At 37.5% G+C, this 15,507-nt stretch overlaps 1 long non-coding RNA gene across 4 annotated transcripts; it reads left to right on the top strand.

The window, feature by feature from the left end:
- Positions 1-2: 2 nt before the first annotated feature.
- Positions 3-15,270, top strand: LOC118419579. 4 transcript variants are annotated; one of them, XR_004831634.1, is made up of 4 exons: positions 3-17; positions 332-672; positions 12,734-12,864; positions 14,117-15,270. It is a non-coding gene; the product is annotated as an uncharacterized LOC118419579 (long non-coding RNA). The 4 variants fall into 4 exon arrangements; XR_004831633.1 differs by lacking the exon at positions 3-17 and having other exon boundaries at positions 244-672; XR_004831635.1 differs by lacking the exons at positions 3-17; positions 332-672 and adding an exon at positions 2,807-2,902.
- The last annotated feature ends 237 nt before the right edge of the window (positions 15,271-15,507 follow it).

The following is a 15,507-nucleotide window of genomic DNA, read 5'->3' as shown; positions in this document are numbered from 1 at the left end:
ATAAGTCCGCACGAAAAGTAGGTCTATTTCGGCAAAATATGGGTTTTCTCAGTACAAATCCGTAAAATCCTATTTAGAATATTCGTATGTATACGTATGTATTTACTTTGATACTAAAACTCACAAAGCTACCCTTTAATCTTAAATATTGAGGAACAAATTAGATTACGCGGATGGATATAGGACATCATGAATTGTGATGATGCTAATCGCCCTTGCTCGCTAGCTTCGGAGTATCCATTTTTAGGGGCTATTTGTTCATTATTATGCAAATTTATCGTGCTTTATTATTCAGTATTTTTAGAATTATACCAATCTTCTTTTATCCTAGAATCTGTGGAGTAGCAAGAAGTTCCTCTGCGTGAGAACATGTTTGAATATTCGGGTAAAACCGGCAGTTCGTTTGCCAAAGGACGAGTTCGGAGGAAGAGAAGGAAAGTCACGTGACCTACGTGAGGCCAGATGACGTAGGTGACGTCATGACATCGTGACTTTTTCCCGCGAAAATAATTAAACTTGAAGAGCTCTTTTGTAGTTTGTGGGCTCTTGTTCCCTGATATTGGAAAGTAACTGTAACAACTCGGCCTACATTTTAGAGGCCTTCAGAGGACTTGATTCTGGTGCCTAAGGTGGTAGAATCACAGCCTCACAGCACTGGTCTCTTCAATTCAGGTAGATTCAGGTAAAGTCCTTGGATAAGTTTGTAACTTTAAAGTTTTTTATAGGTGCTTGAGGTAAGGTAGCCATGTGGCACCAACTGTGTTTGTTATGGGGTTAGGCAGCAGAAGAAGGTTATAACTAGTCTCCATCTATTTGTTGCCAAATGCTGGTCAAAAAGGAGATTTCGACCCTCCTTTATTTATTTTGAAAAAAATTGGGATCCTCCCATTATCAACCTGTTTAGTCCAAGATAATGTACAAAGCACTTTGAATTTAGGGGGTGTCAATATCTCCAGGCAGATGTATGAAGGAAGATTGTAATATTAATGACATATTATTGAAAGTGCCTCATTTCATGCAGTACCTATCCCATCCACCAGGGGACATCCTAGGACTGATGCGACTTCCCTGTTGTTCTTATTCCATTGATCCAACTGATCAGTTGCAGTATGTCAATATTTTCCTCCTACTGTCTTCCCAATGGCTATGTTGATCATATGAACTATAAATTTTGCAACATCCAATGGGGTCATCATGAGTAGTTTTGTGGGACATGCTTCAGGTGTCAGTGACTGGGTGAGGAAGGAACAACAGGGTTCTAATCATTCCAGTCTTTGAAGGATGGTTCCCTATAGACTTGTCGAACCCTGAGGCACACACAAACACAAAACGATACCTGCATTTATTTACGCCCTATATTGAGCATGAGTTGTCTTCCTGACAACTGTGTCCCTGCTTTGCAGCTTAAGACCTTCATGCTTCCTCACATGGTTTTATACCATTGACCCATGAGTCAGTAATGTGGTAATGCAGCTGTCAAGAGAACATGAACTAATTCTGTCAAATGAAAACATGATGATTGTGATGTCTCATACTTCTGGGTGACATTGATTTTGTCACAAACAAGGCAACAGTTTATTTCATCGGTTCTGGTTTTTTTTAATGAACCACAAATTGTAAAATTCTGTGTGACATTTTTTTGGGGGCTTTTTTTTTTTACAAACTGAATGTAACATGATACAGCCAATTGATAATGAAAATTAATATTTACAGTCATAGTCCTATACTGAAGTTTTGACTTCTGTCATATTTTTCATAATTTGTTATACTGAAGTTTTGTGCAACTTTGATTTGTATCTTAATTAAGATACTGTAGCTATTGTACTGTTGTAAATATGTATTTTTTCAATCCCAATTGTCAACATTCAGAGGTTTGATCTGATACTTGAACAACTGGCTCTGTAAAATATACAGTGTAAAAATACTCAAGCTCTCCCATATTTTTTTTTTTAAAGGGCCAAGGTTTTCATTAGAACAGCCCTTTCGCGGGGGGTTCTTTTTCTAGAACTGGCATACGCTCTATTGATAAGCAGTATGATCCAATGTAATGACATACATGTACACCCAACTTTATTTAGATAACCAAATCTGGGACAAATGTTGTCATGAAGCTGCAAAAATTTATTATCATAGATGGAAAAAAGTCCTGTACGTGTTGTTGAATGATTCAGTATGAGTAAGTGTTGATAAAATGTTTATCGTAAGGGGGCTTTATGGTACCGTAGCAGCAAAGCCTTCTGTGTGACGTTTTGCATGCGGTGACTCAGACATGCAAATAGCGCATCCATTCATTGTATATTCATGTTAGCTGTAATGTCACATATTTTATATTTTATATTTATTTTTAACAAAATAAATGCTATCAGTCCCATATTACTTACTAGTAGTACTTGAAAAGTCTTATGCATATGCATTATCAAGGCCTTGATCTGGTAGGTTTGATACACGTCTGTGTAATTATATATAATCTAAAAACCCCTTGTAGCCATGGCTGATGTCACTTTTATGCTGTAACGTTCAATACTCGTATTGATATATCGCAAATGCTGTTATTACCATCTACAAGTAGGAAATATATCCCAACCAATGACTCAGGAAATCCCAAAGAAGATATAGCTGAATATCTTGGGGAAATCTGACACTAGGCCAGCTGCAGACTGAAAATTCTTGTCTGATAGCACCATACTCCCCTTCCCCACCCTTTTCCTTTTACCCAGACAATTTGTCTTTGGCACCTCTGGGCTCTGATTGGTCCATTTGGGGGAGCTTCCAAATATGGGCATGGGTGTACGTCATTTTCTACTCCATAAAACAGTGGCTTTGTCAGTTCTGCTCCAAGCTGCCAAGAGGAACACAGCCGAGGACAAGAGCACAGTGTCGCGACAATACTTCCCCATTCCAGGTACATATTGTTATTCGCTCGCTAACTTACTTTGTCTGTGACAATTCAACAACGTAGTAGAGCTTAGGAAGGAAGAAGACAATGCCGAAATCTTTATTCATCGCAGACACTCTTTGATTTGGAGCGTGGAACATTGTGAAAGACAGGTGTATTGTGTCAGCATGTGGCAGTGTTTTCTGTAGACTATGCAAGGGGCTTTGTGTGATGTCATTGGATTTTCCTTACAGGATCCAAAGATTATGTTCAATTTAGCTTAGCAATTCAATCCCATAATTGAATTGGTTTCAACACATTTCTATATAAGCATGAAGAAGCATGTTACAGTTGACTCTTCTTTGTCTGCAATTGGAATATAAAACAGATTGGCCGGCAATGAAATCAAATCATGGTATGTGGGTTGCATATTATAGTGTGGCCCATTTCAGTGCAACGTTCCTAAAATGGGTGGGCTGTCATTGAGCATGAACACCATGTCGCCCTCAGAAATGTCCCTTCAAATTAAGTGCCCGAAAGACATGTTTTTTTTTACTGTACCTAATCTATGGTTGAGGGACCCTAGTAGGTTTGGTGTTGAAAAACTGGGTTAGTAGTTGAATTTTAATGCCCAAATATAGTGAATTTGGGGACCTAGGTCTTTGACACCACACACCTGCCCAGTGAAATGTCTTGTGCTACTGCTTTAAGGCAAAATTGCTCTATTTTTGGCTAATGTCATTTTCCATGCATGACCCTGGTCTACATTTTTAGAAAATGGTTTCTTTGACAGACCTGCACTGTGCATTTCCATAATGTTATCAGAGCACTATGTCATGAAAAAATGGTCCAACGGTGACGTAACTGCTTTTCAACAGTGCTCAACTTTTTGGGCCCGTATTTACCCTTTAGACTAGAAAGAATAAGTTGAGTGAATGGTTAAAAGAAGGTCCTTTGTTGTGTGGTATGCTGTTTAACCAGTCAATAACCCTTTTCTGTGGGCTGCCAGCTAGGCTTTAGCCATTAGACATTTGTACTTGTGCTAAATGTGCTGTACTTTACACAATACACAATCGTCTGCATTCTTTTCCAAAGACAGTTGCCCACTTAACTACCATCCTTAAGAAGCCTTGACAGAGCGAAAAGTCAACAAGAACCAATGATTTTTACATTTTTAAGAATAGCTGTTATTTTCTAACTAATTGTTTCTACCGGGTACATACTAAACATCATGGTACATTGTAAAAGTCAAATCATGATTTTAATGTTAAAAAATTTAGGAATATATTTTTGTAATGATTGTGATTAAATGTGGACTTTTCCTCAGGGTGTTCAGACTATCCAGAGTATTACCATAAAACTGGAGAGGACAATACTCAATTACCACACTCAAACTCATTAAACCGTTGTCTTTCCTATGCATCTGCAAGAAGTTGTCTGAGCTATTAAAAATTGTGGCATGACCTGTTTTATCTCTCCCTTCACATTATCATTGAAATGTAGAGGAGTAGGGATTCAAATTAGCATAGATAATGATGTGGATCTAGCTTTCAGATAAGCTACTATCAACATGACCAGGCAAAATTCCTTCTTTGGATGAGTGCAATCACTACAAACATGTCTTGGATAATCAACTTCCTGCCATCATTATCCTCTGAGATTTACAAAGCTCTGTCCTCCCCATCCTGTCAGGAAAGGGAATTCTGCATGGGAGCAGGCACCAGTTTTGAAGCCCAAACAATTCTTATCAGTTTTGTAAACATCTCAGTATTCTTACCTGTAAAAGCCAGTGTCGAGTGACACTCATACAGGTGATTATCCTGTAAATGGTAAAAAGCCTTGTCTGAAAAGAACAACGTTTTTTTGTACTCTATTTGTCTGAATGTCTATTGGTTTTAACTGAGCACTTGAACACTGCGCTAATTTTCCATCCCTCCCAATTTTTAAGGGCCGCATGTGCTTAATTCTTCATATACATTGTAGACACCTGTTCTTGCTACTATTGTTTCCATTCTACAGGGGTGCCCCACCCAAGCTAATTGAAAAAATGATGATGAAGCAGTAATTGGTCATTTCCATAAAGTTACCTGTAAAAATTAGCATCCTGTCAAGTGTCCAGTTTTTCTGGATCATTTGCATTGTAAGTTTATTTACCCCTATAATTGTAACTTACTCAGTTCGTATATAATCTTATACCCAAGTGTCTCACTCTGACCCAACATTGTATTAGAAGAAGTCACTAAAAGAACTTAACTTTGCCAAGAAGGTAATATTTTTTCTTGACTGTGTGCTTGGGAACAACATAACTAGAGAAGTTGATGATAGATCTTTATTGTATTTAGTGTGATGGTTACGAGGCAAAATGAAGAAATGATTCAGTTATTGGCCCCCTAGCAGCTTTCGTTTGTACAGCAGCAGAACTTCTGATATCTGACATGTTCTGTGCATGCTATGGTTGTGACATTTGAGTGGTAGATTAAGCTATTATTTTTTGTATCCTTTTTTTCTTTACATCATGTGACATGAATACCTGGTAGTCCAAAAATCATGTTGGAATGTGGTTGAGTTGGTATTTTGGATAGGTAAAGTTACTAGCCAGAAGGCGGCATTCCACATTTCCGCTGGACACAAACCTGTTGTTGGTTGCACTGTCCCCAAAGCTTCCTTTGCCATTTTCTGTAAGTAACTTTTTAACCTACTTTTCTGAATGTCCTTTTCTGTGAATGCCAAATTACGTATATTGAGTAAATGCACAACTAATTATATATATATATATATATATATATATATATATATATATATATATATAATCAGAGTACAGTGCAACAACCTGTACTTGTTTTGTTGTCAATGAATCAAAATGGATACTTGAAATTTCATGGCAGCAATCTTCTTCAAGTTACCCTCTAGATCTTATCCCAGACACATTTCTGTTCAGATTGGGCCAGTTTACGCAAGGCAAAAAATGACTTGTCCTAAAAATGTCCATGCAGCGTGTGTCCTAGGACGCTTTTTTGTCCGTGAAAAAATGAAAAAAAAACGCAATATGTCACATCCAGACATGCCACGACTCATTTTTTTGCCTCCTGTAAACCGGCCCTATGTGACCAGGTGGCTTGCATAGAGTTAGACAACATCAACGGGTAGTATGTGCCAGCAGGTGGCACAAATAAGTCACCTGTACAGTATGTCATTGTGGTCATTTCTTTGACCTGGTGTAATTACAGGAAACATGGCCTTAGGTGTTCCTGCCATCTGTATTTATTTATTCAGAATTTCACAATTGTTTTGAAGTACAGAATGTAGTTTTAAAAGGACCTTGGTTTATATCCTTCTGTTGACAAAATAATGTGAAAAATGTCCTTACCAGTGTTCCATGTAGTCGCATTTGAGCTGCGTGTGTGTGTTGTGGTTAGTGAAAGAACTATCATAGACTTATAATGCTTGTGGTTGTTAAGTGTGTTTTCTAGCAGTGCCCATGGAATTTGGCAGTCCCCTAGGTGTCCAGTTAATCTTAATGTCTTCCAATCATTGTTTAGAGCTCCAATCCACAATGTAGATAAAAAGATTGGCCAAAAATACAGTAGGTTTGATTTGCCGGATTGTAGTGTACAATAAGCATATTTAATGAATTTCAAATACCTTGATAAAGAGGAAGAAAGAAACAGGAACTTTCTTTGCCTGGAATCCTTTTGATTCTATTTCCATCAGACAGGAAGTATTAATATGCAAAACAGTCTCCAACCAAACATCCTCCTTTTGTACAAAGTTTGGCGCCGGTCCAAAACTCTACAACAAAAGAAGAGGAAGCCACAGCATGCCCCTGTCATCTCGTGTCAGATGGAAAAGGAAGCAGGCCCATTGGCCCAACATGACTCAGCTTGTGACTCAGATCCCTGAAGGCTGCCCTTGAGGATGTCAATCATAGTTTTCTGGGTCATCAGAGTTCAGTTGAGCTATGCAATTAATTGATATCAAAGCTGTCAATCATTGTGGAGCAAGCTATTTTTGCTAACAACTTGGAGAATCGTTCAGATAATATAAAGGAAAGAGTTTTATTTTTCCAACAGCCCGCATGAAACTTTCATTGTGGCATCAATATCATACAGCGACCAACAGCAAATGTGTGTCGGTCATACGGGTTGCATGTTTTGATTTGTAGTACTTTTTCTTGAGAACATAACATTTTCAGCATAGCATTTGGAATTTTAGTCAAAGCAGCGGTTGATGAGCAGCGGCGCATGGAGTACAAACTCAGACCCAATCAAAGATTCTCTACTCTACTCTTGAAATGTCCAGAAATAAATGAAATATGGTTGTTGGCATCAACTGTAAATTCTGCAGAAACCAGGAAGATTGTAAATTTTGGCACAGTTTATTTTGGCAGATCCTGGCGCCATGTTTTCTATGGTGCTTATCAGTAAGGACCACGTCAGTCTTCAGTCTTCACTGTATTTATTAAGATAGCCAGATGGGTAATTACTGCACCCGTCATGACCAAAGTCATTGTTAAACAATAGCTCACAATGCCCTGGTGTAAAACCTTTCAACGTGATGTACAAAGGCAGCAATTACGTAATGATGTATTACAGTTTGATTAGGCGTGTGTGTAGACTGACTCCAGACATCACGCACTCAAGTCTCTGGTGTTTGCAGCCAGGGCTTAAAATACCTTGAAGTTCCTGCAATCTGACTGGAAACTCTTGGTATTTCAAAAATATATTACGATTCATCAAATTCAAAAGAACACTCATGAGACTTTATATGAATAAATCAAAGCAGAAAAGAGAAGCAAAGCATTTCGAATCCTGTTTCTGTCAATTAAGCCATTTGGCTGAGCTCCAAGGAATGGAAAATATTTCGTTTGTAGAAAAATTTGTTTGTATATGTCACTGTTGGGAGCTAGCTTTCTGACAATGTTCAACAGTATGGCCCTGTATAACCTACAGTGTAAAGATAGCATGAATGACATGATTCAGTGATGAGCTCTTTTATTCATTTGAATATCACCATATGACTCAAAATGTATTATGACTCACCAAAGCATAGAAACTGCTATTTTCACAAGGTCCTTACTTTAAATTTGATAAGCTCCTTAAGTAAGTATTCCAATATATTGAAATAGTCATTTCTAAGTTTGAATATTCCAAGATATTTTCAGTCTGAGTCATCTTTGAAGATGATGTCATGCGCCAAGTCCGTGACACAACTGGTGTTGCGCAGTTCAAGTCTCTTGAGGTGCCTGTGAGAATGTCTGAAGTGTAGGTTTCAACTCAAGAATTTGTGCAGCTGCCATGGTTAAAGGGAGGCCAATTATCTAAATCATCTAAGACCCATCATGGCTCCTGGCCAGCTATGGGGCTATGTATGGGGTTTTCAGGAAAACCACCTCTTTGGATCAAGATTTTTTAAAAGTTGCAGTCTGAGTGTTTTTTTTTTAATGTCCCATGTGCTTCATAAGGAATGTTGCTTGCAGATGGTTATGTTTCCCTTTGCGAGGTAACAGTAAAAAAATGCTTTTTTTTTAAATTGAGACAAAGAATCCCTTTTGAATCTGAAGAAGAAATGTTAATAACTTGATATATCATGGATTTAAAAATGGTAAAAGATGCTAAAGGTGATAATTGTTAAAATCACTAATAACTAAAACTTTGTTCTTTTTTTAAAAATCCGGACAATGGGTCCATTTCAAATCTTAAGAAGAAATGCTAGTTTCTCTCTATATAATGGATGTAGATATGGCAACAGATGGGAAAAGTGGTAATTGCTAGTTTTCAAACTATATTTTATGTTACAGTTCAACAGGCATGATTATGTTGCTCCTACATCCTGTAATGTTACGTTCTTTGTTGAAATGGCCCCAGAATGACCCACCATCTGCTGCCCCCCCTGTAGTGACATATAGAAGGGAAGTGATGCAAACTAGTGGGTCTTCGGGGAGCCGTTTGGGACCGTGCTTCTCTTTATAGCCTTTCATGGGGTCATCAGACTAACTGCAGATAGGAGTCTGAATTTATGGAGCAATTAAAGCTGCCTTTTACAACCGAGAGATAGAATCATTTTCATAATAATTTTTCCTTCCTGAATGATTCTCCAGCACACGGACTCATTCTCATGATGTTATCCGGTTATTGTTCATACCTTGTCAACTTGAAAAGTATGGAGCATAAAAATTGTCTGGTGCACTCAGAAGTACGGCACTTCACGGATGATAAATTGATACAAAGAATTGGTATGACGATGAAACTTTTCTGACATAGTGACAACACGACATTCTTCAACATCTATAAACTGCAATAGAAACTCTACAACTGGTTAAAACTCACAGATTCACTCCTGTTATGAGTGACATACATCACTCTTCTTCTGTGTTACTGGAATGAGCTGGCAAGACAATTCTGGTACATCTAGCAGGAAAAAAATGGTTGAACTTGTCAAAGTCACTCACCACAGGAACGGTTATTGTCCAAGAAGATCACTTGACTGCACAAATCATGAAATAATTTGAAGAAAGCATTTATAAGAAGACAGTTTGTAAGAGTGAATGTCATTAAGTAAGAATACTTTGGCACCACCTCCCTATAACACTGCCAGCTGGGCTCCACCCAATGGAAGGCCACATCTTTAGCAGGTCAGGTCTTCAGCACCACGGACAGTGATGACCTCCAGGACCATCATGCTTTGTACATCCTCACCCTTCTCCTAGCCTTTACCTTTTAGTACAATGCGTAGAGAGGCATGTTTCTAACTGCTGTGTACAATATGACATACCATATAATATATCCATCAGCAACAATAAAACTGATATAAAGTTTATGTATCAACTTGTATCTGACACTAATAGAATTGTATCCATTCTAAACCAGTCAAATGATGTGGCAGGTCCTAAAGAACACCTTTGACAGAAATCGCCACCTTACAGACATTTTAAAAGCCAAATGGTAAAAGAGGACATTATGAATGCCATCAGCACCAATAAAACTGGTTGTCTGATACAGCAATTGCTATGCAGGGACCTGTAAAACTTATCATCTTTGCCCCTCTCCTTTTTGAAAAGCATGATTTTGATCCTCACCCATATCACAAAGTCATTTTTATGGATACACGACACAGGGTGAACAGGAAAATCCATGAATTTGCACAGTCGCTTATCAGCACAGACAAGGACTGTTCCCATTACTTTTGTGTCAAAAGCTCAGGCAATGCAGGACGCATTTTGATAGCATTAATTTCCCATGTCAGGGCCATAGAAATGCAGGTCCAGAATACAAATTTTATTTTTTTTCCTTCTAAAGGCTCTTTTAATGATTGATTGTTACTGAAAGATTTATGAAGTGTAAGTCCAAATTGAAGCAGGCTAGGAGGACAAATTTGATTCTAAAGGCCATTCCTGCCAGCATAATCTCATCTGGCTGTCTTTTTTGCAGCACATTAACAACACCAAGGTTGAATCTGTCTGCTTTATTCAACTCACCAAGGAGGTTACATGAGCACCTACTCACTTTAACCCCCTCTAACTAATCTCTGTTAATTCCGATGTAAGTAAAGATGAAAAAAACTGTCTTATAGACACATAAAGGATATGCCATACAATATTACTTAATGTAAAATGAAGACTCTATACCAGTATCGTAGGTACATTTTCTTTCCAATTGATTGATGATAATTTAACCATAATAGCTATTATTAGAATAATTGACTCGTAGTAAAAAGAGGAAGCAATTTAACCCTAATGGTTCTGCAGAACTTTTATAAAGTTTTAATGGAGAAAGAAGAAGTCATAATGTATCTATAATTGGGTAGAATGGTGCCATTTAGTTCTGAACAATTTAATGTAACACCAACACGAGCAAGATACTACTGGTAGCAGTAGAACTAGTAATATTGAGGAAATAAAAATATGCATTTGTGCGAATTTGGTGAATAATGGGGAAATTTTGACTTGTTCATCTTAAGTACTTAATATCAGTGGAAAATTTCTTTTATTTGGCGCCATAAAATATTCTAAGTCTGAAGACTGACTCAAAAAGACATCTTTGAACTTTAGAATTAGGTTTACAAGGAAACCATGGTTGGCAAAATAATCAAGAAAAATTGATTCTGCATGCTTCAAAATCTATACCTCTCAAAAATCCAACAACTAGATCTATGGTCTGGTGTTCTTTCATATTGCATATGCAGCTAGCATTTATTGGAGTCTTTTTTGATGACCGACAATGATGCAATTTTGTCCTACTTTCATGAACGACAGGAAAAATCAGGGCAACTTCTGCATATCTGAAGGTCAGAATCAGCAGGAGAAACCGTACATGAGGGTCTGCATGGGGGGTCCCGACAACAATTTACCCTGAATTCAGAATAACCCCCTACGTATTACGCTAAATCAAGGAAGGCAATTACGCTTAAGTTGGTCGCCTTTCTACAAATTACGTAATACTAGATAAGATGGTTTTCCCTACGTGTTAAGGGAAATAAAAATAGGCTGCCTACGCCTTACGTAAAAGAACATGCAGACCCTCGTACATAAATATGCATCAGTCTTTCTCACCCATTTTCGGCTGACATTTGCCCCCGTGCTGAATAATTCAGTGTAGATCTCTCTTCTCACCATTTTGATTGTAAAATCTATAATACTGCGCCCCTTTTTAATCTTCAACTTGTCTTAAGTTTGCTGGGGAATACAACCAATATTGAAAGTTTTGAATCCATCTTTATTTTCAATGAAGGAGTATAAAAGAGGGTTGAAATGTGGGAAAATTTGCATAAGCTGGTAATGTATGGAGGGCAGCTATGATCAATCTCAATTTAAAAATCTAATTCTTTTTTTGGAAATTGGTGTCTATAATACTGAGCCTCTTTTGAACAAATATTTAATAACTTGACATAAATCTGCTAGGACATATATAATACAACATTGAAAGTTTTGAATCCATCATAATTTTCAATGAAGGAGTATAAGAAAAAATTAAGCTTGAAATGTGGGAAATTTGCACAAGCCGATAATGTATGGCCATAATCAATCATCAATTTAAATATCTAATTCTGACAGTTGCCTGTAATAAGATCAGCGCTCTCAGGTTTATTGAATTAAGGATATAGTTCCTCTATTGCTGCATTAGTGTATTGTCTTAATAGATGCTAATATGACAGGAATGATTATTGTATGCCATGGTGATTCCTTAATTTCGTTGCAGCCATCGCAAGTCATTAGTTTTTCTCACCGTTGAATGATGTAAATTGCACCTGTTATTCCTGATTGCCCTGGGCTCCCACCAGAGGGAACTTCCTCTTATGCTGCTCACGAAGCTGCCGATTGATTCCATCCATCAGAACTCATGCCCCAAATGCCCTTCGCAAATTTGCAATGCTTTCCCTTCCCCAAAAGCAATTTAATAATTGTTTTTCATTTTGGAAGTAGGAAACACCTTCCAGTTAAATGCACAACAAACAAAATTCCTTCCTTGAAGCTTTGTTTTTTTTTCGCTCCAGGGTTGATCTACTTCCTTCTTTTCTACAATGGAGCAGTCCATACTTCCTGTATCATTATTGATTCAGTCTAGTCAACACTGGAAGTTTATTTAGACATTCCTACATACGTTTGGGTCACATCAGATCAAATTAGAATTTTTGTTATTTTGGGTTCCTGTGTCATGAAAAAGCCAACTGATCTGAAATTTGGTATTGGGGTAGCTTGAGCACTAGAATGGAAAATGGGTCACTTAGACCAGTCCATTTTGCATAGATAGGGGTGTTCTAGGAGAGTCCATTGCTGTATTAGGGGGACAACTTTTTTTTTAAAAATCCATTTTACTACTGTCAGCATTTTATTTAATGGTCAATGTTTCTATTCCTTTTCAGGTCCTACTAGTCCACAACTCTAACCACCAACATGAGCGACAAGCCTGACTTGAGCGAAGTTTCCAAGTTTGACAAGTCCAAGCTCAAGAAGACTGAAACATCAGTCAAGAATACACTACCAACTAAAGAAGGTAAGTTGTAAAAGTAGAAAAGTTTCTTGAACCTCCTTCAAAGACTAATAGAACTCTCTGTACACATCCAAATGTTTTATTCAACTGACTTTTTGGTGACTGTTGCCTTCTTCTATCTTTTTTTTTGGATGTTTGATATCTTACCCAACCTTACTCTATACAGTTAGTAGATGAAAAATCATGCTATTAATGAATGGAGTATCAATTTCATTTTCATTTTGGTTATATTGCTCTCTGTCACGCAAAAGGAAAATCTTTCAGCAGCCATGTATGCCAGCTCTAAAATTTTGGCAGTAATTCATGCTTGGTGGTATCTCAATCATTGTATGATGCTTAGAGATTGGCGGATGTTTGCAGGTGCCCAACCCCTGTCCAATGTGATTAGCTGGATTTTCAGGCAAAAATACGCTCCACAGTCTCTGTCGATGTTTGAATTCAGCAACCAAGCTTCTGGCGAGCAAGAAATACAGCTGAATTTTGTCTTCTGTATGACAGGCATATTCGATATAATATTCAGTAAGCTTTAGCAGCCAACACCCTTGACTTAGCCTGAGTGTTGTTATTGATTTTAGAAGGTGTTGAATCCTCTTGGGCCTTGTCACAAATGTGTCACACTCGTTTAGCGTATCAGACATCAAATTATGCATTCCAGTAAAGGTCCATTTGGAAATATTGATCTATGTTAAGGGTGTGGTTGGAGGACTGGGATATCCTGTTTCTTAAGGTTAGATACAAAGCTATCTTGTGTTTTTATTGTATCATTTTATCAGTCAGATGAATTTTATCATATGTTGAGATATTGTAAAAAAAAAGTCAAAAGATGAACCCCTTTAAATTCCTATATCTCTGTTAAATATTTAGAGTTTTAGGGAATATAATGTATTATTCATTATTGTGAATTTCTGGCTGATTCTGTTTTTGCATTTCCCCTCTGGCCCCCTCTAAGCAACAGTCATGTATGTGGCAGGAACTTGAAGACAGGAATTGAGATAACCTCATTTTGGAACCTTTGACCTAACTCCCTTTTCAGTGTCTCCAAGGTAGTGTAGAAACAAGTGTAGAAACACAGATGGGAAAACACACACAAATAATACCTCCTGTTTTATGGAGGTGAAATCAACAATTTTATAATTAAAATTTTGCACTGTGACATTTTAGGAATGTTTTCACTCACTCACTATCCATTGTTTTCTTGTTATCATAACATTCATCATGTAACGTTAACATCTTTTTGTTGGTCTTTCCCCTACAGCTATTGAACAAGAAAAGCAGACTGTTCAACAGCAGTAAGATGACGTCTGCGGCCGCCCAAGTTTTTTACAGCTGTAGTCAAGCAACCATCCAGCCAATCCAAGTTGCCATCCACTAAGTGTCTTTCCTGCATCATCAGTCTGGCTTCCCACAACTTCAACCAGAACATGCTTCCCCCGGCTATAACAATGGCACCAGCAAACACAAACTTGTAGCCGTTTTCCGCATTATGCAACCGTAAAAGCCATTCGTATTTGTAAAACTTCTTGGGTCATCTGAATGTACTTCAAGTGCTGTTACAGCAGTGTTGAGTGCAACCATTCAGTGTAACATAAACATTTAAATCATTTTACCTTGCAAGTGTTATAGATTACTTCTTCTTATACCAATTATATCAAAGCCATTATAGTCTACAAACATTGACTTCGCACATGTTTATAAATAATTGCCTTTCCTTATTATTCTACAATTCAGTTGAGTCAAATCTCTGTTACATTCGTTCTACATAGATTATGCCAATGAACTATTTGTCAGTAATTAACGGATATTCTACAATGCATTTTTTAACATGTTTTTGTACCACCAAGCGGATTGTTCAATCAAAACAGTTGGAAGAAGTTGTGGCATTGTAACAGTAGCATGTTAGCAATGTTCAAGGGGTTAAGGTTCGTAACAGTCAAATAAGTTGTAATAGGTGATGTACTTGATTGAAAGGATGATTCTGGTGTTGAATGCCAGAAAGTTGTTGATGCCACTTGATGTGACTGTGAGAAAGGTTCCAAAAGTCCCCAAATATCTATTGTACTGTGAAAGACTGTAGAGTCCAAGAATACAAGTCTTTGTGATACATGTGGTAGTTTTTGCTGCCCTTTGTTCCCAGGTCTTGAACAGTTGATGGACAAACATTGATATGCAACCATTCTTAGACTATTTGTGCAGAATAGGGCTATGTAATTGTTGTCTCTGTCAGAAATGGCTCTAAATGCAACCAGTTTAGTCCAATTGTTTCAGTTATCTGTGCACTGTTGTAATGATGACACATGACCATGTAACCAATCATGAAAGTGGAATACTAATTTCAATGCTTGATCAATGTGTTCCAAAATTGAACTTCTTGCTGCATTAAAACATCCTTTTTTTGAAGAAAAAATATTATTCAGCTGTGTGTCTCACTTTTAAAGTAGTGTTTAGGCCATGTTGATTTGATTATATGGATGACATCCTCCGGGAACTCCAAAACTGATGCGAGCGAGCGAATAAAAAAAAAAAGTTGGCCAAAAAAAAAAGTTGCCTTCAGTATGAAATCTAAGTGGCCAGGAAGGTTGAACATAGGACTAAACACACATAGTATGGTATACCATGATACTCTGGACCTGAATTTTCTGTACTGGT

Source organism: Branchiostoma floridae, chromosome 7 (assembly GCF_000003815.2).
Source record: "Branchiostoma floridae strain S238N-H82 chromosome 7, Bfl_VNyyK, whole genome shotgun sequence".
NCBI lineage: Eukaryota > Metazoa > Chordata > Leptocardii > Amphioxiformes > Branchiostomatidae > Branchiostoma > Branchiostoma floridae.
This window is presented reverse-complemented; position numbering and strand designations above follow the sequence as displayed.